The sequence below is a fragment of the Bufo bufo genome, chromosome 3 (assembly GCF_905171765.1).
Source record: "Bufo bufo chromosome 3, aBufBuf1.1, whole genome shotgun sequence".
NCBI lineage: Eukaryota > Metazoa > Chordata > Amphibia > Anura > Bufonidae > Bufo > Bufo bufo.
This window is the reverse complement of record NC_053391.1, coordinates 414,336,953-414,362,171: the sequence shown is the minus strand read 5'-3', so window position 1 is coordinate 414,362,171 and position 25,219 is coordinate 414,336,953. Positions and strand designations below refer to the sequence as shown.

General features: G+C 43.3%; 1 protein-coding gene across 6 annotated transcripts in view; it reads right to left on the bottom strand.

The window, feature by feature from the left end:
* Window positions 1-23,172, bottom strand: part of HHLA2 (HERV-H LTR-associating 2) — an 81,951-nt gene extending 58,779 nt beyond the window's left edge. Inside the window, exon 1 of one of the 6 annotated variants that reach the window (XM_040424903.1) lies at window positions 23,022-23,172. The gene's annotated coding sequence lies outside the window, so the exon portion shown is untranslated. Of the gene's footprint in view, window positions 1-8,579; window positions 8,683-8,751; window positions 8,909-18,273; window positions 18,296-22,886; window positions 22,981-23,021 lie in introns of those variants that run through there. The other 5 variants (XM_040424904.1, XM_040424908.1, XM_040424905.1 and 2 more) reach the window with 5 other exon arrangements.
* Between the last annotated feature and the right edge of the window lie 2,047 nt (window positions 23,173-25,219).

The following is a 25,219-nucleotide window of genomic DNA, read 5'->3' as shown; positions in this document are numbered from 1 at the left end:
ATCAGTGAAATTGCAGAAGGCCTCGATGGTAAGGTGTGTCTTTTTGCTGATGACACAAAGATTTGTAACAGAGTTGATGTTGAGGGATACACCAAATGGAAAAGGATTTAGGAAAACTAGAGGAATGGTCAAAAATCTGGCAACTAAAATCTAATGTTGATAAGTGCAAGATAATGCACCTAAGGCGTAAAAACCCAAGAGCAGAATATACAATCAGTGATACAGTCCTAACCTCAGTATCTGAGGAAAAGGATTTAGGGGTCATCATTTCAGAAGACTTAAAGGTAGGCAGACAATGTCATAGAGCAGCAGGAAATGCTAGCAGAATGCTTGGGTGTATAGGGAGAGGCATTACCAGTAGAAAGAGGGAGGTGCTCATGTCGCTCTACAGAAAACTAGTGAGACCTCATTTGGAGTATTGTGCGCAGTACTGGAGACCATATCTCCAGAAGGATATTGATACTTTGGAGAGTTCAGAGAAGAGCTACTAAACTAGTACATGGATTGCAGGATAAAACTTACCAGGAAAGGTTAAAGGACCTTAAAGAGGACCTTTCACTAGAATAAAAAATCTAAACTATGCATACAGACATGGAGAGCGGCGCCCAGGGATCTCCCTGCACTTACTATTATCCCTGGGCGCCGCTCCGTTCTCCCGGTATAGGCTCCGGTATCTTCATATGTTCGGCTCCACCCAGTTGAGCCTGCCGGCTTCTCCTTCTCCCAGGCTGGAGTGCTGGCCAATCGCAGCGCTCAGCTCATAGCCTGAGAGTTTTTTTTCTCTCAGGCTATGAGCTGAGCGCTGCGATTGGCCAGCGCTACAGCCTGGGAGAAGGAGACGCGGGCAGGCTCAACTGGGTGGAGCCGAATATATGAAGATACCGGAGCCTATACCGGGAGAACGGAGCGGCGCCCAGGGATAATAGTAAGTGCAGGGAGATCCCTGGGCGCCGCTCTCCATGTCTGTATGCTTAGTTTAGATTTTTTATTAACATAGAAACATAGAATGTGTCGGCAGATAAGAACCATTTGGCCCATCTAGTCTGCCCAATATACTGAATACTATGGATAGCCCCCGGCCCTATCTTATATGAAGGATGGCCTTATGCCTATCCCATGCATGCTTAAACCCCTTCACTGTATTTGCAGCTACCACTTCTGCAGGAAGGCTATTCCATGCATCCACTACTCTCTCAGTAAAGTAATACTTCCTTATATTACTTTTAAACCTTTGCCCCTCTAATTTAAAACTGTGTCCTCTTGTGGTAGTTTTTCTTCTTTTAAATATGCTCTCTTCCTTTACCGAGTTGATTCCCTTTATGTATTTAAAAGTTTCTATCATATCCCCTCTGTCTCTTCTTTCTTCCAAGCTATACATATTAAGGTCCTTTAACCTTTCCTGGTAAGTTTTATCCTGCAATCCATGTACTAGTTTAGTAGCTCTTCTCTGAACTCTCTCTAGAGTATCTATATCCTTCTGGAGATATGGCCTCCAGTACTGCGCACAATACTCCAAGTGAGGTCTCACCAGTGTTCTGTACAGCGGCATAAGCACTTCACTCTTTCTACTGCTTATACCTCTCCCTATACATCCAAGCATTCTGCTGGCATTTCGTGCTGCTCTATTACATTGTCTTCCCACCTTTAAGTCTTCTGAAATAATTACTCCTAAATCCCTTTCCTCAGATACTGAGGTCAGGACTGTGTCAAATATTCTATATTCTGCCCTTGGGTTTTTACGCCCCAGGTGCATTATCTTGCACTTATCCACATTAAATTTCAGTTTCCAGAGTTCTGACCATTCTTCTAGTTTTCCTAAATCCTTTTCCATTTGGCGTTTCCCTCCAGGAACATCAACCCTGTTACATATCTTTGTGTCATCAGCAAAAAGACAAACCTTACCAGCGAGGCCTTTTGCAATATCACTTATGAAGATATTAAACAAAATCGGTCCCAGTACAGATCCCTGTGGAACCCCACTGGTAACATTACCTTGTTTTGAATGTTCTCCATTGACTACAACCCTCTGTTGTCTGTCACTCAGCCACTGCCTAATCCACTCAACAATATGGGAGTCCATGCTCAATGACTGCAGTTTATTGATAAGTCTTCTATGTGGGACAGTGTCAAAAGCCTTACTAAAATCTAGATATGCGATGTCTACTGCACCTCCACCGTCTATTATTTTATTCACACAGTCAAAAAAATCTATAAGATTTGTTTGACATGATCTCCCTGAAGTAAACCCATGTTGTTTTTCATCTTGCAATCCATGGGATTTTAGATGTTCCACAATCCTATCCTTTAATAGGGTTTCCATTAATTTGCCTACTATTGATGTCAGACTCACTGGTCTATAGTTGCTCGATTCCTCCCTACTACCTTTCTTGTGAATGGGCACGACATTTGCCAATTTCCAATCTTCCGGGACGACTCCTGTTACTAATGATTGGTTAAATAAATCTGTTAACGGTTTTGCCAGCTCACCACTAAGCTCTTTTAATAATTTTGGGTGTATCTCATCAGGCCCCTGTGACTTATCTGTCTTCACCTTAGACAGCAAACTTAGAACATCTTCCTCTGTAAAGATACATGCATCAAACGATTTAATAGTCATTCTTTCTAGTGGAGGTCCTTCTCCTTTTTCTTTTGTAAAAACTGAACAGAAGTATTCATTAAGGCAGTCGGCTAGCCCTTTATTCTCTTCTACATACCTTCCGTCCTTTGTTTTTAATTTAGTTATTCCTTGTTTTAATTTCCTTTTTTCATTTATATATCTGAAGAATGTCTTATCCCCTTTTTTCATAGACTGAGCTAGTTTTTCTTCTGCCTGCGCTTTAGAAGTTCTTATAACTTGCTTGGCCTCTCTCTGCCTAATCTTGTAGATTTCCTTATCTTCATTGCTCTGGGTTTTTTTATAATTACAAAATGCTAGCTTTTTATTTTTAATGATTTGGGCCACTTCTGCTGAGTACCACATTGGTCTCCTCCTTTTTTTGCTTTTACTGACGAGTCTAATGCAATTTTCTGTTGCCTTCAATAATGCACCTTTTAAGTAGTCCCATTTCTCCTGGACTCCATGTAATCCGTTCCAGTCTGATAAGGACTCATTTATGACTAATTTCATTTTTGAAAAGTCTGTTTTTCTAAAATCTAAAACTTTTGTTTTTGTGTGGTGGGACTCTTTCACAGTTCTTATATTAAACCACACTGACTGGTGATCACTAGATCCCAAGGTTTCGCCTACAATGACATCATATACCGAATCCCCGTTTGTGAATACCAAATCCAAAATGGCCTCCCTCCGGGTTGGCTCCTTAACCACTTGTTGTAGAGATAACCCCAGTAGGGAATTTAGAATATCTGTACTCCTGGTAGAACTTGCTATTTTGGTTTTCCAGTTTATATCTGGAAGATTGAAATCTCCCATAATGATAACTTCTCCTTTCATTGTCATTTTAGCTATTTCTTCAACTAGTAGATCATCTAGTTCTTTAACTTGACCAGGTGGTCTATATATCACACCTACACGAGTTACTGCATGGTTAGCAAACTGCAACGTAACCCAAACTGACTCTATGTTGGCCTCACCAACTTGTATTAGGTTAGATTTAATGCTATCTTTCACATACAGGGCCACTCCTCCTCCTTTCTTGCCTTCTCTGTCTCTTCTGTATAAAGAGTACCCTGGTATGGTTATGTCCCAGTCATTTCTTTCATTAAACCATGTCTCCGTAACAGCCACTAAATCTACATTCTCAGATGCCATTATTGACCCAAGTTCATTGATTTTTTTACCTAAACTGCGAGCATTTGTAGACAGGACTCTGAGCTTATCATTTCTTAACCTCAGTGCTTCTGGCCTGTTCTGGCATTGTTTCGGGGGGCAATTGGACTCTTTTATTTTCACTCTTTTGCCCCCCCTTCCTAGTTTAAATACTCTTTCGCAAATTCTTGGAGTTGTTCACTAAGTACATTTGTTCCTTTGAGAGAAAGATGCAAACCATCTTTTTTGTACAGTTCCTTTCTATTCCAAGTAGAGCTATCATGAGAAACAAAGCCAAATCCTTGCTCTTGACACCATTTACCAAGCCATATGTTGAACTCCTTTATGCGCCTCTGCCTATCATTCTGAACATTATGCACAGGCAGAACTTCAGAAAATGAAATGGTGGATGCAAAATCCTTATTCTAGTGAAAGGTCCTCTTTAACATGTATAGCTTGGAAGAAAAATGAGACAGAGGGGATATGATGGAAACTTTTAAATACATAAAGGGAATCAACAAGGTAAAAGAGGAGAGAATATTTAAAAGAAGAAAAACTGCTACAAGAGGACATAGTTTTAAATTAGAGGGGCAAAGGTTTAAAAGTAATAACAGGAAGTATTACTTTACTGAGAGAGTAGTGGATGCATGGAATAGCCTTCCTGCAGAAGTGGTAGCTGCAAATACAGTGAAGGAGTTTAAGCATGCATGAGATAGGCATAAGGCCATCCTTCATATAAGATAGGGCCGGGGGCTATCCATAGTATTCAGTATATTGGGCAGACTAGATGGGCCGACACATTCTATGTTTTAGGCTTCTTTATGCACATAACAAACACCACTCAGTTTGATGATGGAGGACTATCCACATCATAGAGATGTCTAAACATGTAAGTACAGATGAACTATTCGCCAACATGTCCACCAGCACACTATTTGTGTAGTAGGACCATTGTCATGCCATGTGAATGAGCAGCATGCTATGCAAATAAATTAGGTGTACTACATGAAAGGGGCCATAATTCTCCTCTCTGCTCTACTTGTCAGGATCATATACCCTGAAAAGCAGAGAGGAGGATGAGGCAGCCCTCTAGCTCAGTGTTGCGAAGTAACTCGTCCTGCTGTGTGATTAGGACAGGTTTTGTGTGTACTAATAGGATGGCGGCCATTATATTTCTCATGATGAATGCTACCTAGACAAAAGGAGCCATTATAACTAATGAAAGGTATTTGGGAATATATTTATAATAAAGTAATATTTAAGTATTTTCATTTTCTTAATTCCAGGAGGACCCCTTTAATGCTATAGCATGCCACGGTGGTCATCACAGTTAATGATTTATCTGTAGCTCTCTAGGGATTTAAAGGAAAAATTGTTTTAAAGTTTATGTCCTGACATGCTATAGATAAAAACAATGAATAATCCATGAGACTTGGGCACCCTTTAATGCCCTCAAGTCTCTTCAGCCCCATTCAGATTCCAGTTATTCATTGCTGAAAATCTCTGTGTGTTGCCAAGAGAGTTTGGATGTTTAATTATTAGAGATAATGCACCAGCTTACAGACTCCATGATATGATCTAATGACACATCTCTATGGTATATATATATATATGTTGGCTGGCCTTCCCTATTAAACAGCACCTGCATAGTGCAATAAATATGCTGTTTAATATGCATTGTAATATAAAGCAATTAAAATACCAACCTTTGAATCCTGGCAGAAGAGTTAGTGTCTCAGGATCTGGAGCCCTCTCCAAAGCTTTAAAACAAGATTGTGTCTTTCATTTGCCTGGCTGTACTGACTGGAAATGTGCTAGAGAAGAAGGGCAGTATAAAATGCCCCTTCAGAAGAGCCTACATCCCTGGCATTAACGCTTTCAAAATCACACTGCTTTCATTGAAAATGAATAGGTTCCTATGAGGCTACAGTGGTTCTCTGTGCATATATATATATATATATATATATATATATATATAATTAAGCTCATGGCAATCTAGATATGTATTGAGACACTGAACGTGTTTATTCGGAACATACTGATGTATACAACATTAGGTGTATGAAGCCATCCTTGAAGTTAAAGGGGTTTTCTGGGACTAAGATATTGATGGCCTATCCTCAGGATAGATCATCAATCAGATCAGTGAGGGGCAACACTCGGCACTACCTCTGATCCGCTGGATCCTGGCACAGAACCTTGTGCTGTCAGTTGTGTCTACTGTATATCCTTTTCCAGTGCCGGCAGCTGCCCTAATAGCTGATGGGTGGTAGGTGCCTGGTATCGAATCCCCACTGATCTAATACTGATGACCCATCCCGAGGACAGACTATCAATATCTAAGTACTGGAAAACCTCTTCAATTACAGGGTTATTTTTGAACTTATCCCCCTTACAGCCGCAGCCAGTTTTGGCCATTATTATTATTATTTTTTCAGTTTTTCATCCCCATCTTCCGAGAGCCATAATATAAAAATTATTTATTTTTCTGTTGATGTAATTGTATTAGGTCTTGTTTGTTGTATTGTACATCATGCCAAAAATATATTAGCTCTTTGGGCAGTCGTAGTTTTATTCCGTCCACCGCTCTGCATGTTTGCTGTGTTGCGGCCAGACCTCCGGCATGCCCCCATTATAGTGAATGGGGCCAGAGCGGACTTCCGGCGGCACGCGTGCACTAGCGGAAGCACAGATCTGGCAGGCTGTTCACCTGCCGGAGAAGGCTGCCACTAATGTGAAAGTAGCCTTACCCTTACATTTCATGACACAAACCAGCAAAAACTAATGTTTCTTAACCTTCTAACGTATTTCCTTATGGCAGCCGCCAGAGTTCATCAGGGGACATACCAAGATAAAATCATCTGCTCTGCAGACACAGCTACACGTTAAGGTCCCTTTATACGGGCCGCCAATCGGGGCAATTACTCAGAAAAAGCCTTTATGGGAATACTCGTTCTCGATAATTGCCCTTTTTAAAGTCACCTAATGAACAAGCAAACGCTCGTATATCATGTATAAGCATCGCTGATACAGTCACCTTAATCAACATAACTGGGCAGCAGATTGTGCTGCATAACTAGAGATCTGCTGCCCAGAAACAATGACTCTCTATGGGAACCAGTGATTGCAGCAGCAATTGCCGGTCTCCATGAAGCGATTGTGATTGCTACATGTAAATGCAGCTCTTACCTACTCTGATGAGCAGGCAGTTATCAGGAACTAACGGATCCTTTACTGAACACATAAATAAGGGTCCATTCACACGTCTGTTGTTCTGGGTCTGCATCTGTTCCGCAACAGACCCATTCGTTTAAATGTGGTCGCAAAAGATGCGGACAGCACACCGTGTGCTGTCCACATCTGTAGTTCCGTTCTGCGGCCACACAAAAAAGACAGAGCATGGCCTATTCTTGCCCGCAATCGCAGACAAGAATAGGCATTTCTATCATAGGGCTGGTCATGTGTGGTCTGAAAAATGCGGAACGCACACGGCTGGTATCCATGTTTTGCGAATCCGCAATTTGCGGACCGCAAAACACTTATGGACGTGTGAATGGACCTTAACAGATAAAAGAAAATGAATGATGCATAGAATATACAAGCAGTGGAACCACTTAGGGTCTGGTAGATTTTGTCAGGGCGGCTACTCCTTCACAGGCAGTGTCTGTCTAGGATAATATAGAGCACTCTCCTTTTTTCAACAACTTTTTGGTTTACTTTTTTGATTGTTACATATGACTTTTATATGCATTAAAGGTTATTTTTTATGGTCGTTTCCTTATGAATACAGGCATCCTATTAGACCCTGTTGCTGGTAGGTTCTAATACAGTAGGTACTAAGATGGCATTTAGTCCCTTGCAAGCCATAGTAGTGGCCTCATAGCAAAAGGGTGATAGAGAGAGCCCACTGCCTCTGTAAATCCCTTACCTGTAGATGCCAAGTTATGTCCAATCCAGGCTGTTGGAGCAGGAGCCTGGCTGAATATTACATCTGGCTCAAACTGCAAATAAGTTTGAACCCACCATAGGATTCAGGACAGATACAGTTGACAGTGGAGCTCACATGAGATTCACACTGGGCCTTCAGATACCTCCTAGTGGAGACAATGGCAATATTGCAGTATATGCAGTTCCAAAATCATATGTTCACCTTAGATTTATCAATAGTTAGCTGCCTTGTCAGTGAATCTGTAAAGCAGTATGGCAGAGGAGGGGGTTTAACCTGGTAGCACCCTCTTTTCTATACACTACAGGTTTTTAGGTTAGCATGCAAAGCAACATTTTTTTTTTTAAGTCTGACCTTTCCCCATTAGAACTGAAAAAAAAAAAGGGATTACTATGCAAATGTATTCTGAACTGTACTGTACTGTAGTCGTGTATGAGTTTAGTGTCAGTATGAACTGCTGTGATGTATAAGCAGAAAAACCCAACTACATCCTTATAAAATATCAGACCAGGAAAGTTATCATTTTCTCAGTTGTAAACCCTGTTTATGTTAACAGTACTGTATGTTTGTACATTTTATGTGCATCCTGCACCCAAAAACTGCGACAAATCCAACATTTGTGAATTTGGCCCTACCCATCTACAAATAGACAGCACTTCTGCCCCCTTTTACCTACACTAAAATGTTCACATATTTCACTATAAACTACGGAATGCAGATGGAGCAGATTTGTAGTTACTTTTCCAGGTAATCTCAAGGCCAAATATAGCTGAAAACATGTAGCGAGACTCGTGGAGCAAGGTTCAGCTCTCAGAGGTTAAAAATAGGTGAGTTTAGTATTATAATCACGAGCAGGAACGTACATACCGTAGAAATCATGTTCCATAGCAAAAACTGAGAATCGGGCCCCGCTACCAACCCCTCAGCCCAAGCAGGTCCCACTTTTACCTACCATCCCACCCCTTTGCCCTACACACAGACAGTAAATAACGTTAAAACAAACACCTCTATATTACATCACAGTGCGTTAACTATTTACAGTGACTCTGTGCACTCTGCTGTAATATCTTCTCTGCTTCTCCTCACCCAGGTTGCGTGGTGGTGGCGAGAGGGGAACCGGTTGGCTGGCAAAGCTACTGGAAGGGCACAGAGCGGACATGTTGTCACAGTTTTGTAGGAAGTGATGACAGGAAGACGTCACAGGAGGAGGATGCGTTTCGAGGAGGGTGGTACAGGATGGCCGGGGGCAAGAATTATTTATGATAATGGGCTGGTTTAGCTTGACTGGATAGCAGGTATTCCAAGAGGAAAGGGAGTGGCACCATTCAGCCCCAGCTGGGCCCCCTAACCTCATGGGACCCACAGAGTGGCTGGTCTGCCTCTATTGATGAGACACCACTGATCACAAGGGCTGGAAGTTAAAGGGGTTGTCTCACTTAAGTTAAATTGATACAATGCACTTACTAATGTATTGTGATTGTCCATATTGCCTCCTTTGCTGGCTTGATTCATTTTCCCATCACATTATACACTGCTCGTTTCCATGTTTACCACCACTCTGTAATCCAGCAGCGATGGCCGTGCTTGCACACTATAGGTAAAGGCCTCTCCGGTGGCTAGGACCGTGGGACCGGTTTCCTATAGTATACAAGCACGGAAATTGCTGATAGATTGCAGGGTGGTCGTAACCCCTGGAGACAAGCAGTGTATAATGTAATGGAAAAATGAATCCAGCCAGCAAAGGAGGCAATATGGACAATCACAATACATTAGTAAGTGCCTTGTATAAACTTTCTCTACATACAAAAATATGTTAAACATAAAAAAGTGATTTAAACAGGTGATTTTCTGATGACACATTCCCTTTAACCTATAGGATACCAGCATCGTTCATGTACGGCGCTGGAATCTGGGACAGAAATCCCAGCACCGTACAGCTACGGTGTTCTGATCGGGCAGGAGCAGGAGCTGCGCCCGCCCGATCAGCTGCAGGGGTCCAGCAGTCACTGATAGCTGGACCACTGCTGTATGCGCTGGCATCGGGGAAAACCACGCTAACCACGGCACATGCGGTATCCTTTCGGGTGCGGGGTGTCCATCAGGTTCCCGCGCTGCTGCAGCTCGATGTCTTCCTTAGGCATCGTGGCTGCCTTCCATGAGAATCTGTTAGATCCAGCCCCCTGGATCTCACAGGCAGGAAGCTGTAAGTGTATTACAGTGAGTAATACACTTACAGCCAATGCATTACAATACAGAAGTATTGTAATGCATTGTAAAGGGGATCAGACCCCCAAAAGTTGAAGTCCCAGAGTGGGACAAAAAATAAAGTGAAAAAAGAAGTTAAAAAAAAATAAATTTACAAAAAAAATCTAAAAAGTTAAAAAAAAGCATCCTTTTCCCAAAATAATATATATATATTTTTTTTTAAATAGGGAAAAAAAGAAAAGTAGACATATTAGGTATCGCCGTGTCCGTATCGACCGGCTCTATAAAAATATCACATAATCCACCCCGTCAGGTAAAAATAAAAACAGTGTCAAAAAAGCCATTTTCTGGTCACCTTGCCTCACAAAAAGTGTAATACCAAGTGATCAAAAAGTCTTATGTACACCAAAATGGTACCAATCAAACAGACATCTCATCCCGGGAAAAATGAGCCCCTACCTAAGACAATTCGCCCCCCCCCCCCCCCCCCCCCAAAAAAAAAAAATAGGGCTCTCAGAAAATGGCAACACAAAGACAAGAATTTATTCTGTTCAAAAACTTAAAAATAAAAAATGATAGACATAGCAGGTATTGCCGCATCCGTAACAACCTGCTCTATAAAAATATCACATTATATGCCCCCTCAGGTGAATTCTATAAAAAAATTATAATAATATGCCAAAACAGCTATTTTTTTCACCTTGCCTCACAAAGTTTAATATCAAACGATCAAAAAGTCTTATGTACCCCAAAATGGTACCAATCAAACAGACATCTCATCCCGGGAAAAATTAGCCCCCTCATAAGACAATCACTTAAAAAATTAAAACCAATGGCACCCATAAACCTATCCATCAAAATCTGCGCTGCAGAAGCCATATGGCGCTCCTACCTTTCTGAGTCCTGCCGGGTGCCCCCACAGCAGTTGACCACCACATATGGGGTGTTGCCGTATTCAGGAGAAAATGGTTTAACAAATTATGGGGTACTTTTTTTCCTGTTACCCCTTGTGAAAATGAAAATTTTGGGCTAAAGCAACATTTTATTGGAAGAAACAAAACTTTTCATTTTTACAGCCAAGTGTTTCCAAATTCCGTAAAACACTTAGGGGGTCAAAGTGCTCAATACCCCCCTTAATATATTCTTTAAGGAGTGTACTTTCCAAAATGGGGTCACTTTTTGAGGGTTTCCACTGAGGGGGTATGTCAGGGTCTCTTCAAATACAAAATGGTGCCTAAAAACCATTCTAGCGAAATTTGCCTTCTGATCACTACCACGTGCCCAAGGCTACAGGCACATGACCGTATGTGTTTTGCGGTCCGCAAATTGTGGACATCCGTATGCCATCCTTTATTTTGCGGACCCATTGTAACAATGCCTAAAACGGACAAGAATAGGACATGTTATATTTTTTTTGCGGGGCTACGTAATGGACATACAGATGCGGATAGCACACATTTTTTGCGGACCAATTGAAATGAATGGGTAATTGAACAGACACGGAAACAAAATAAGTTTGTGTTTATGAGGCCTAAACTGCAGAATCAGAGTAATATATATTGAGGTTTATTTTGCTGTTAGCCCTTGCTGTGTTGCAAGAAAAAATTGATTAACATAAAAAATCTACCAAAAAAGTTAAATTTTGAAATTTCACCTCCATTTTCCTTTAATTCTTGTGAAACACCTCAAGGGTTAACAAAGTTTGTAACATAGTTTTGAATAATTTGAGGGGTGTAGTTTCTAAAATGGGGTCATTTATCGGTGGTTTACATTACGTAAGCCCCTCAAAATCACTTTATGGCTGCTTTCACACGGGCGTTGCGGATTGGGGCCGGATGCGTTCAGGGTGCGTTCAGTGAAACTCGCACTATTTTGCAAGCAAGTTCAGTCAGTTATGTCTGCGGTTGCTCAGTTTTTTCCGCGCAGGTGCAATGCGTTTTGATGCGTTTTTCACGCGCGTGATAAAAGCTGAATGTTTACAAACAACATCTCTTAGCAACCATCAGTGAAAAACGCATCGCACCCGCACTTGCTTGCGGATGCAATGCGTTTTTCACGCAGCCCCATTCACTTCTATGGGGCCAGGGCTGCGTGAAAAACGCAGAATATAGAACATGCTGCGATTTTCACGCAACGCAGAACTGATGCGTGAAAAACAACGCTCATGTACAAAGCACCATAGAAAGGAATTGGTCAGGATTCAGTGCGGGTGCTATGCGTTCACGTCACGCATTGCACCCGCGCGGAAAACTTGCTCGTGTGAAAGGGACCTATAACTGAATTGGTGCTTAAAAAAATGGTTTTGGAAATTTTGTTGGAAATTTGAAAAATTGCTTCTAAACTTCTAAGGGCTGTTTCACACGAGCGGATGCCGTGCGTGACATCCGCTCCGTGAATGACAGCCAAGACCCGATGCGGACAGCAGAAGCACAGAGCAGTAACATGATTGATAATGCTCCGTGCCTCTCTGTGATCTCTTTACTACGAAATCACAGTGACAACTTTATCTCACTGTGATTTCGTAGTAAAGAGATTCCAGAGAGGCACAGAGCATTATCAGTCATGTTAATGCTCCGTGCTTCTGCAGTCTGCATCGGGTCTTGGCTGTCATTCACGGAGCGGATGTCACGCACGGCATCCGCTCGTGTGAAACAGCCCTAAGGCCCCTTTCACACGAGCGTGGCGGATTAGGTCCAGATGCGTTCAGGGTGCGTTCAGTGAAACTCGCACCATTTTGCAAGCAAGTTCAGTCAGTTTTGTCTGCGATTGCGTTCAGTTCAGTTTTTTCCGCGCGAGTGCAATGCGTTTTGATGCGTTTTTCACTCATGTGATAAAAAACTGAAGGTTAACAAACAACATCTCTTAGCAACCATAAGTGAAAAACGCATCGCATATGCACATGCTTGCGGATACAATGCGTTATTCACGCAGCCCCATTAATTTCTATGGAGCCAGGGCTGTGTGAAAAACGCTGAATATGGCTACATGCACACGGCCGTATGTGTTTTGCGGTCCGCAAATTGCGTATTTGCAAAAAAAGAATGACGTTCCGTATGGCATCCGGTTTTTTTTGCGGATCCATTGTAATAATGCCTATCCTTGTCCGCAAACTTGAAAAAAATAGGACATGCACAATTTTTTTTGCGGGGAAACGGAACGGACATACTGATGCAGACAGCACACGGTGTGCTGTTCGTGTTTTTTGCGGACCCATTGAAATGAATGGGTCTACATCCTATCCGCAAAAAAAACGGACACGGAAACAAACAACGTTCGTGTGCACGTAGCCTATAGAACATAATGCGATTTGCACGCAACTCAGAACTGATGCGTGAAAAACAACACTCATGTACACAGACCCATTGAAATGAATGGGTCAGGATTCAGTGCGGGTGCTATGCGTTCACTTCACGCATTGCACCCGCGCGGAAAACTTGCTTGTGTGAAAGGGGCCTAAGCCTTCTAACGTCCTAAAAAAATAAAATGACATTTATAAATTGATGCCAACATAAAGCAGACATACAGTATATGGAATGTTGATTGATAACCATTTTAGGAGGTATCACTACTGTATCTGTCTTAAAAGTAGAGAAATTCAAATTTAGAAAATTGTGAATTTTTCCAAATTTTGGGTAATTTTTGGATTATTTTGTAAATAAAGGTGAAATATATCGACTTATTTACCACTGTCATGAAGTACAATGTGTCACGATAAGTAAAAGCTTGGATAAGTAAAAGCAGTGCCGTAGCATGGGGGTGCCGTTGCCCCGGGCACAAAATTTCAGTGGGGCGCCAGCTGAGCCACACCCCCAATTAGGCAAAGTGAGGCGATCGCCCCAGGTGGCGCGGCCCTGCTGACAAGTGGGGGGCGGCAGCAGGGCACAGGGAGATGAGCGCTTCAATTGTGGAAGTGCTTATCTCCATAGTCATCTTATTACATAGTTACATACTGTAGTTGATACGGTTGAAAAAAAGACATAAGTCCATCAAGTTCAACTAAGGTATAGGTGGGGATGCGAATCCCAGAAGGAAGTGAGACTCAGATTTAATCACGTTTTCATAAGCATTAATGTTGTTTACTTTTAAGAATTCATCTAAACCCTCAGGACAGCGATACAGATGGATGCTGTGGGGCAGTGGAGAGGCATCTCCCTTCCCCACCAGAAGAGGCCTGCATCGCATTGCTGCCAGCCTGATGGAGGTAAGTATAAGTGTTTTTTTTTATATGGTACAATACTTGTTACTGGCACATGATTGGGGGGCAATCTTTACTGGCACATGATTAGGGGGGCATCTATGGGGGGCACTTCTTACTGGCACATGATTGCGGGGCATCTATGGGGGCACTTCTTACTGGCACATTATTGGGGGCACTGTGGGGGCATCTATGGTGGCACTTCTTACTGGCACATTATTGAGGGCACTTTTTACTGGCACATTATTGGGTGGCACTTCTTACTGGCACATTATTGGGGGCACTATGGGGGAATCTACTGAGGCCACAAAGAAGGGGTATTTTATATGGAGGGCACTATAGGGGAAGGGGGGAGAGGAACACAATGGGGGCTTCTACTGAGGCCACAAAGAAGGGGTATTTTATATGGGGGGCTCTGTATAGGGGCATTTTATATGCGGACACATTATGGTGGGTACTATGGGGTCATCTACGGGGGCACTAAGAAGGGGTATTTTATACTTGCAAATTATGGGGGACACTGAGGGTATCTACTGGGGCACTATTTATGGGGCATTTTATACTGGTACATTATGGGGGTACTATGGGGACATTAGCTCAACTGGGGGCATTAAAAGGGGTATTTTTTTGCACTGACACACATCATAAGGGGGAATTGTTTGTACTGTCACATTATAAGGAGAATTATTACTACTGGGGGGCATTATGGTGGGCTTTATTACTACTTGGGGTCTACGGGGAACATGATTACTAGTATGGGCACTATGAGAGCATTATTACTTCTGGGGCACATTGGGGACATGTTGGGGGCACTGTAGGAGCACTATTACTACCATGTGTGCTCTAGCAGAGAATTATTACTATTGGTGGGACTTTTGGGAGCACTATTACTGTGCAGAATGCATTATAAAATCCCTGCCCCATGCCGTACGATATACAGTATAGTTCATACACCAGTGGGCTTATGCCTTTTGATTAAAATGTACCCTAATGCCTTTTGTACAGCATGTAGTATGGGGGGCTGTACACTTTATTATTGCACTGAGAATCGAGTTTAATTAGCTCTAAGCATAGCATTGTGGATGTGCGATCCAGTTCTGTTTCTCCCCTTGGTATGCACCATGCTGTACAATATACATTATAATCCCTGCACCATGCCGTACAATATACAGTATAATCCATACACTATGCCGTTCAATATACACAATAACCCCACAGTGTAGGTGTTATAATGTATATTGTACAGCATGGTACAGGGCTTATAATGTATATTGTACAGAATGGTGTATTGATTATAATGCATATTGTACGGCATGGTGTATGGATTATAATGCATATTGTACGGCATGGTGTATGGATTATACTGTAAATTGTACAGCATGGTACAGGGCATATAATGTATACTGTAGTCATCTATAGTGCTATTCGTTTTAGCACGGTAATGTATAGCGCCATCACGCTGTTGTTCTTGGCAAGATTAAATTACATGGTAGATGGTAATGCTATAGGTGATGGCACTGTGGATGAAGGTGCTATAGGTGATGGCACTGTGGATGAGGGTGCTATCGGTGATGGCACTGTATATGGGGTGCTATAGGTGATGGCACTGTAGATGGGGTGCTATAGGTGATGGCACTGTAGATGATGGTGCTATAGGCGATGGCGCTGTAGATGAGGGTGCTATAGGCGATGGCGCTGTAGATTGGGTGCTATAGGTGATGGCACTGTAGATGGGGTGCTATAGGTGATGGCGCTGTAGATGATGGTGCTATAGGCGATGGCACTGTAGATGGGGTGCTATAGGTGATGGCACTGTAGATTGGGTGCTATAGGTGATGGTACTGTAGATGGGGTGCTATAGGTGATGGCACTGTAGATGAGGGTCCTATAGGTGATGGCACTGTAGATGAGGGTCCTTTAGGTGAGGGCATCATAGCGGAGGGCAGCACCAGGAACCAAAAGGATGAAACAAGTGTAACCTGCTGTAAATGTAACGCAGCCACAGCTGTGGACATGTTCGAGTGTATCAGCTAAACTAAATAACAAGAGTCTGTGAGAAGAAAAGCTAAGAATGTATTATTTTGCTGCAGTATGTGGGGTCCCAGACTCCCAGGGGGCCCCTGGACCCCGAGCCTCAGATGGATACATTCCTGCGCAGTCTATTATGCCCTTTTGAAAACCCATGAGTTCAAATAATGTCTTTGCTGAGCTTTTACCAATGGGTTACCCTGACAGTAAAACCACTCTAGCCTCAGGCTCTAAGATGACGCCGCTGACGTTACCTCGTCTGGCTGCTGCGTGCTCAGTCCAGTCCTCCTCTCCTCTTCCGGTCAGAAAAAGGAGGAGCCGCAGCAGTAGAGCGGTAATATGTGTAGGCGGCGCCACGCTGAGCCGCACAGGTGGCATCATCTTGAGTGTGGGCATTAGTGTAGGCATTTTGCCAGCGGCAGGGTGAGCGGGTGCTGAGCGGACATGAGCGGGGGCACAATAATTGCTGCGCGGTCGCGCACCCGCGCAGCTTAGAGGGAACACTGGTCAGGGGCACTATTTGCTGGGTGCAATTATTTTAGGGCACTGTGTGCCAATAATTATTGAAGGGCATTATCTGTGTGGTACTACTATTATCAGGGGGTTTATCTGTTTTTGCAGTATAATATTGGGGAGCACGTCAGGCAGAGTATTGGAGGTGGTAGGATGATTTGTCCAGGAGATGGGAGGATGATGGAAAAGTAGTAAACTAAGATATTTTTTTTGTCAAACTGCAGAGATGAGAAATGGCTGAAAAATTGTGGTCTGGTCTGAAGGTCTGAAAGGAAAAGATGAGGAAAGAGGGAAAGAACATCTACATCAAAGGAGACATCACTGGATGTAAGAGGTATGTGGCACTGTAGTACCCTGTATGTTCTGTAGTGATGGGAGGGTGGATATAGAATTTGGCCCACCCTGCCGCATCCTGGCCCCAGACTTCAGGTCACACTGTGCGTGGTCTGAATTCTGGGGGCTCACACCCATCTACTACATTATCTGTACTCAGAGAGTTATCACTGTGTAAGGCCTAATGCACACGACCGTTGTTTTGGTCCGCATGCGAGCCGCAGTATTTGCGGCTTGGATGCGGACCCATTCACTCCAAAGGGGCCGCAAAAGATGGGGACAGCACTCCGTGTGCTGTCTGCATCCATTGCTCCGCTCCGTGGTCCGCAAAAAAATATAACCTGTTCTATTCTTGCCCGTTTTGCAGACAAGATTAGGCCATCCGTGTTTTGCGGATCTGCAATTTGCGGACTGCAAAACACACAACGGTCATGTGCATGTAGCCTTATCTGTGGTGTTACGTAGGACTGCAAGTGACATCTACTACATTATCTGTAAAAGGGGCGTGGCCACAGGTGGGGGGCGGGGGTGCAGTACTTGGCTTGCCCCGGGTGCTGGCAACCCACGCTATGTCACTGAGTAAAAGCGTTCCAAAGTTATTACCACATAAAGTGACACGTCAGATTTGCAAAAATCGGCTTGGGATTTAAGGTGAAAAGTGCCCGGTACTGAAAGGGTTAAGGAACAAACTCAGAAACAAAACTGAAAGAGTTTCTTTAATGTCAGGGTGTGTCACCACCAAGGTACTGCAAATGTTCTGCATTCTAGTGAGTCACGAGCGACTTGGACTAGAGTCCAGATTCCATGGGGGAGATTTAGCGTGCCATGGACATTGTTGTACATTATAGCTAAACAACAGACACCTAAAGTAATGTTATACTGAATGCAGCTATTGAGATGCATATAAAACCGTAACTGCAACAAAAACGGCATCAAAACCGCATTCACATTTTTTCAATGTGATTTTGATGCTGTTTTAATTGCATCTCAACTGCAACATGTGAACATACCCTAAGCGGAAGGACACGTAGTAGCAAATCGGCGTGGCTTTCGTATGCTTGTAAACTGCACCGATTTGTGGCAAATCTGCATGTCAGCATGGTTTTCATCTGAATTGCAGTAGAATGGGGTTTGTTATATGTATCCTTACTGAAACAGCAGGACACCACGTTTATACCATATTAAAGTCACAAATTATAACGCCAAATTTGCACTTTAATTTGCAACCAGATATGCCCCAGAGTGACTGTTTAAAGGGGTATTCCCATCAACAGTTTTCATACTTACCTGTGGCGAGTGCGATGTTCACTTCCTGGATTCGGCTGGGCGGGCTCAGTCAGCTTGATTGATGTCTTCTCCCGGCCGGGTTGCGCGCCGTCTTCAACGCGCACGCCGCCGCGCATGCGCCATGGTGACTTTTTCCTGGCCTGTATAGTACAGAGCCGGCTTGCGTCATCGCGGCTCTGTAAATATAATGGCCAGGAAGAAGTTATCATGGCGCATGCGCAGTGGCGTGCGCGTTCAGGACATAGCGCGGCTCGGCCGGGAGAAAATCTTAAGTCTTCTTCGTGAGTGCAGCCACGGGATTCGACAGGCGAGAGGTGGCCGTAACCAGGGGAGACGAAAGACAACAATCAGGTAAGAGGGGAATTATTTTCTCAAAAAGGGTGGAAATTGGGTAATAAAATGTATTTACAAAAATGATCACTGTCAAATCATTAACAGATTTAACAGTGATCATTGTGATGGGAATACCCCTTTAAATTTTAAAGGGGTTGTCCAGAATGATTTAAAAAAAATGTACAGTAATTGCTTTCTTTCAAATATAGCACCATAACTGTCCACAGGTTGCATGTGGTATTGACATTGACTTCAATTGAGTTGAGCTGCAATACCAGGCACAACTCAAGAAAAGATGATATTTTTGAAAGAAAGCAGCCAATCATAGATAACTGCTTCAACTATAAAGTTACATTAAAGGCGTTCTCCGGGAATTAAGAAAATAAAATTACAAGAAAAAATTCTTAAATATTACTTTATTATAAATATATTCACAATTACCTTATATTAGTTATAATGGCTCGTTTTGTCTAGGGAGAAATCTTCAGGGGAAATAAAATGGCTGCTGTCCTAATAGTGCACACAAAACCTGTCCTAATCACACAGCAGGACAAGTTACTTCACAACACTGAGGTAAAGAGCTGCCTCATCCTCCTCTCTGCTCTGCTTGTCAGGGATTATGATCCTGGGGGGTAATGAGCAGCAGCACTTGTATGCAGTCTCCATTATCACAACCCAACATCACCACAGTCTGTCCTGTCCATCCTCTTTGTACTTCATGTCTCCTCATGAACTCCATTCCTACAGAGATTCAACAAAAGTTTTTATCATCTATATTCAGGATCATAATCCCTGACAAGCAGAGCAGAGAGGAGAATGAGGCAGCTCTTTACCTCAGTGTTGTGTAGTAACTCGTAGTTCTGTGTGATTAGAACAGGTTTTGTTTTGTTAGAACAGGCGGCCATTTTATTTCTCCTAATGATTGCTTCCCAGACAAAACAAGCCATTTGGGAATATATTTGTAATGAATTAGTATTCAAGTATTTTCATTTTCTTAATTCCCAGAAAACCTGGGAATGGCTACATGTGGCGAGTCTGCTGAGGTTTTTCTGTGCAGGAAAACTAAAGCAGATCTGGACAATTTCTGTAACAAAAGCTGCCTGAAATAGGCTGTCGTCTTTTGCAGTTCCATTGTTGCCAGGATCACAATGTGTTTTCGACATGCTTTCAGTCATATTTTCTCCACAGTATGTGGGCGATATTTCTGAAATCTCATCCACTTTGCTACCACTGTAAATGCTTCTTGGTTTATTAAATACCTCTCTGGAGAACCACATGTAGCTGTATCCATACAATCCAGAGGAACACTTTGAGATATGCAGCTATCACAGGAACGTTATATAGGAAACTCATGCTATCAAAAGTCTGCATTTAGCCCCTAAGGCCTCTTGCACACGACCGTATGTATTTTGCGGTCTGCAAAAAACAGATCCGCAAAAAAAATAGATGACATCCGTGTGCATTCTGTATTTTGCGGAACAGAACAGCTGGCCCTTCATAGAACAGTACTACTATACTTGTCCGTAATAATAGGACATGTTCTATTTTTTTGTGGAACAGAAATACGGACATACGGAAACGGAATGCACGCGGAGTAACTTCCGTTTTTTTTGCGGACCCATTGAAGTGAATTGTTTCCGCATACGGTCCACAAAAAACCCTGGAACAAACACGGAAAGAAAATACGTTTGTGTGCAAGAGGCCTAAGGCCTCTTTCACACGGGCGTTGCGGGTGATGTGCAGGAAAAGATGCAGGTGCGTTGCGGGAAAATGCACAATTTTTCCCCACAAGTGCGCAATTTTTCCCCACAAGTGCAAAGCGTTTTAATGCGTTTTGCACGCGTATGAGAAAAATTTGTATGTTTGGTACCCAGACCCGAACTTCTTCACAGAAGTTCGGGTTTGGGTTAGGTGTTGTGTAGATTTTATTATTTTCCCTTATAACATGGTTATAAGGGAAAATAATAGCATTCTTAATACAGAATGCAAAGTAAATTAGGGATGGAGGGGTTAAAAAAGTAAATAAATAATTAAACTCACCTCATCCACTTGTTCGCGAAGCCCGGCTCGTCTTCATTCTTCTTCTTTGATGACCTGGGAGGAATAGGACCTTTGGTGATGTCACTGCGCTCATCACATGGTCCATCACCATGGTGATGGGCCATGTGACGGCTCCGCGCTCATCACATGGTTCATCACATGGTCCATCACCATGGTGATGGGCCATGTGATGAGCGCAGTGACGTCACTAAGGGTCTTTTTCCTCCCAGGTCATCAAAGAAGAAGAAAGAAGACAATGCCGGGCAGCGCGAACAAGTGGATGAGGTGAGTTTAATTATTTTTATTTTATTTTAACCCCTCCATCCTTATTTTACTAAGCATTCTGCATTAAGAATGCTATCATTTCCCCTTATAACCATGTTATAAGGGAAAATAATAATGATCGGGTCCCCATCCCAATCATCTCCTAGCAACCATGCATGATAATCGCACCTGATTGCGGAGGCTTGCAATTTTGACGCAGCCCCATTCACTTCTATGGGGCCTGCGTTGCGTGAAAAACGCACAATATAGAGCATGCTGCGATTTTCACGCAACACTCAAGAGATGCGTGAAAATCACCGCTCATGTGCACAGCCCCATAGAAATTAATGGGTCCGGATTCAGTGCGGGTGCAATGCGTTCACCTCAGGCATTGAACCCACGTGGAAAACTCGTCCGTGTGAAAGAGGCCTAAGACTCATGCATTTAAAGAAGTCTGACCGCTGGAGCCAATTTTGATCATGAGAATGGGGGTTGTGTTTCCCTGTTAGAATGCAGTGGCGGACATGTATTAGCGCTGCCACTCCAACTCTATAGGACCGCTGTAGACGGCAGAGTGCTTGTACTTGGTAATTTCCAACAGTCCCATAGATTTGAATGGAGCGACAGCACACAAACAGGGGAACATAGCTCCCCTTCTCATGATCGGCGGGGACCCCAACTGTCAGACACCTGCCTTTCTGTGGACAGGCGGATACATTGTTGTAATGAACAACCCTTTTAAGGCTAAAGTTACATGGTGATGTGTCGTGCAACATTTTTTGTAATAATAGTAAATGGTGTCGCAATGTGACAAGCGACATACTGCGACAGGACAGTGGCAAAAAATCCATCCAAGTTGGATTTTTGTGCGACTGCCACGTTGCAGCTGCAGCATGTCGTATTGATACCATTGACTATCATTACAAAAAATGTTGCGCACCTTTTCAGAGGCAATAAATTGCGCAACACATGTCGCTGTGTAGCTGCACTTTTTTGTCGCCGTTTAACCTTAGCCTAATGCCTCATGCACACGACCGTTGTTTTGGTCCGTATCCGAGCCGCAGTTTTTCACTTCAATGGGGCCGCATCCGTTGCTCCGTTCGGTGGTCCGCGAAAAAAATATAACCTGTCCGTTTTGCGCCTAAGAATAGGCAGTTATATCAATGGTTGTCCGTACCGTTCCGCAAATTGAGGAACGCACACGGATGCCATCTTTGCGGACCGCAAAACAGCATTCTCCTACATTGGGGGAGATTTATCAAAACTGATGTAATGGAAATCTGGCTTAGTTGGCAATAGCAACCAATCAGTTCCCACCTGTAATTTTTCAGAGTTCCTTTAAAAAAAATGAAAGGATCATTCTGATTGGTTGCTATGGGCAGCTAAGCCGGTTTTCCTTTATACCAGTTTGATAAATCTCCCCCATTGTCTTTGGGGTACCATAGAAGCAGCAGTGGTAAGAATTCCCAGAACTGACCATATCGACTCCTCCACTGATATAGACTGCACGTATTAGCATGTTTGGCATAGTGGGTACAATGCCGCTGCCCGTGTGACTACTCACTAGATCAGCCAATAAACCTGTGCCTGTGTTGATTAAAGGGGTTTTCCAGTCTGCCAGTATTAATGCCCTATGCCTAGGATAGTGTATCGATATCAGATGGGTGGGGGTTCGACACCAGACACCCCCGCTGATCATGCGATTTTGGCAGCCACATAAGAGCTGATGAAGTCAGAAGTAGATGGCTCTGTGCATAGTGCAGCTCCGCTCCCATTCAGGTAGGCAGAAGGGATATTCCTTGCAGCACTGTACACGAGTGCAAATGTTTAAAACCCTAGAAGGTATCCCCCTAATTGGCCATCGGCGCACTCTGTACTCCTGACACCCCCCACTCTCCCCATCTCAGCAGCTGTCCTTTTGGCTCTTCTAAAGTGGAGAAAAAAATTGAGAGTGAGACATATTTAGAAAAACAAACCTGAAGTTCTCCAGGTTTCAATGGCTGGTGTCACCTAGCTCATCGCTGACCTCTGCCGTAGCACGGGCTTGCTCTGGGTTTCTGCATTCGCACACATCAGTACTCAGTATTTACATCCACATACAGAAGACTTACCTTGTTTGCTGTGTTGTCACCTTGACACTGAACATTTCATCACACCCCAAGCAGGTTTGCTTGTGTTCGGAAGCCTTTCATGGTATCTCCTGGGTGCAGCAGCACTAATTAAAGGTTTCTTACTTACCAGCTTTGTTGGGTGCTGGGAACTAGAGTTATGCCAAGCTGCTACAAGGAAGGTACAAAGTCTGCCGTCGTCCGCTGGTTAGGTACAAGGTTACCTGCACATGTAAGGAATGTGTGCAGGTAACAGACTTGCACACCTAAGAAACAACATGGAAACTATTGCATAACCAAAGAGATAACACCGATACTTAAAGGGAACCTGTCACCAGTTTTCTGGTGTCCTAACTAAGGGCAACATAAATAAGTGATTGATTCTCTTAGCACAATGCTGGGTCACTTTCTTTAATTGATCCAGTCAATCTGCCAACATCTTGTATTGAAAATCTCCAGCTGATAATGATGAGTCATGAATATTCATGAGCTCCTGACTCTCCCCGCCCACCTGCTGCTGAATGACAGTTTGTTTCCATAGGAATCAGCAGCAGGTGGGCAGGGGAGTGGCTATAGCTCTGAATTAATAAACGCTGGACTCAATGACATCACGCTGGACTCAAATCAACTCATTAGCATGCAGCATCTTTGTGTGTATATTATGAGGTAACCATCTGTCACACCAGTAAGTGAATACATCTAAGGTACTTTTTAGTAGTTAATGATTGTATATAATTAGTTAGATTATAATCAAATATCCACATGACAGGTTCCCTTTAATATAAATGAGATGAGCTTTATACCAGTTTCACACGAGCCTGTTCAGCCCAGGAAACGCACTTTGTGTGACGGCTGTATTTCCTGGACTGAACACTGCTTCTCTGACATGAACTCACAGCATTATAAAGATTTATGATGCTGCGAGTTCCTGCCTGACCGTGGGTCTACTGAGCTATGCTCTTAGCATTATGTGACTACAGTTCAGTAGACCCACAGACAGGCTGGAACTCACTGCATCATTATAATGCTGCGAGTTCATGTCAGAGGAGCAGTGTTCAGTCTGGGAAATACAGCATGTTTCCTAGACTGAACATGCTCATGTGAAAATGGCCTTACGATGGATTCACACATAGCAAAACACTTTTTCAATGGGTGATAGGATTGTTCTGGCACCAAAATTCTTTTTGTGCTGTCTCAACACTCTGCTGCTGGCAAACCTCGGACAAGCAATGGCATTGACGATCGCTTCCCCCCATACCTTGGAGGAGATCGCTGCATGTAAATTTACTGACGAGCAGGAAAGAAAACTTCTTGGCAGCCCTAATGATCAGTTTCAAGGGAAGCCTGTCTCATTGAAAACGCAGTGCAAGCTGCATGCCGTATGTTATCGAGCAGAAGGAGCTGAGCAGATTGATATATAGTTTTGAGGGAAATGGGTCAGCAAAACTTGTTTTTTTTTTTTTCTTTTTTACATTTTTTTACACATTTTATTTAATAACTGTAACGGATCACCTCGTACACCGACCGGGTACCTCCGTTGAATGAATGCTCCTAGTGCTTTCCGAGGACTCCAAGCACTCCACTTGACGCCGTACGCACTGCAGACCCCACGAACCGCCGAAGCTTGGTTGAGGTCTCACCGTCTCCTACCCACCCTGGACCTACGACAAGGCTCCAGGCTCCAGTGGGTGGACCTCTCCTAAAACCAGAGATCAGGAACAGCCCTTAAAAGAGCTAGTAGTTATAGCCAGGGGAGTATACACGTATAGCAATCCCCACACACATGAGACGAGGCTCTATGTTGAAGGTGAAACAGGAACTGACTGTACTTCACGTACAGCCTCTTTTATTCACAAACCAAAAACATAGTACTGCCCACAGGGGTTTGAAATACAACCAATCAGTAATTAACAACACATACAATGCAACTACAGCAACCAATCGTTCACGCCCCCAGAGGACCAGAATGAAGACTGGGACATAGGACAACATATCCCCACAATGCATCATGGTCTCCTCCCCTCTGTCTGGAGACAACCTGAGGAGCAATCCAATTATCTCTCAGAACAAAGGGAGATCGCCAATACACATGTAGATACAACAGGACAGACATCACCATTTAAACACACAATGGGACAATGGCACAATAGAAACACACCCAGCATTTTCCTCCCAAGCTGACAAGTTACAATTATTATAGA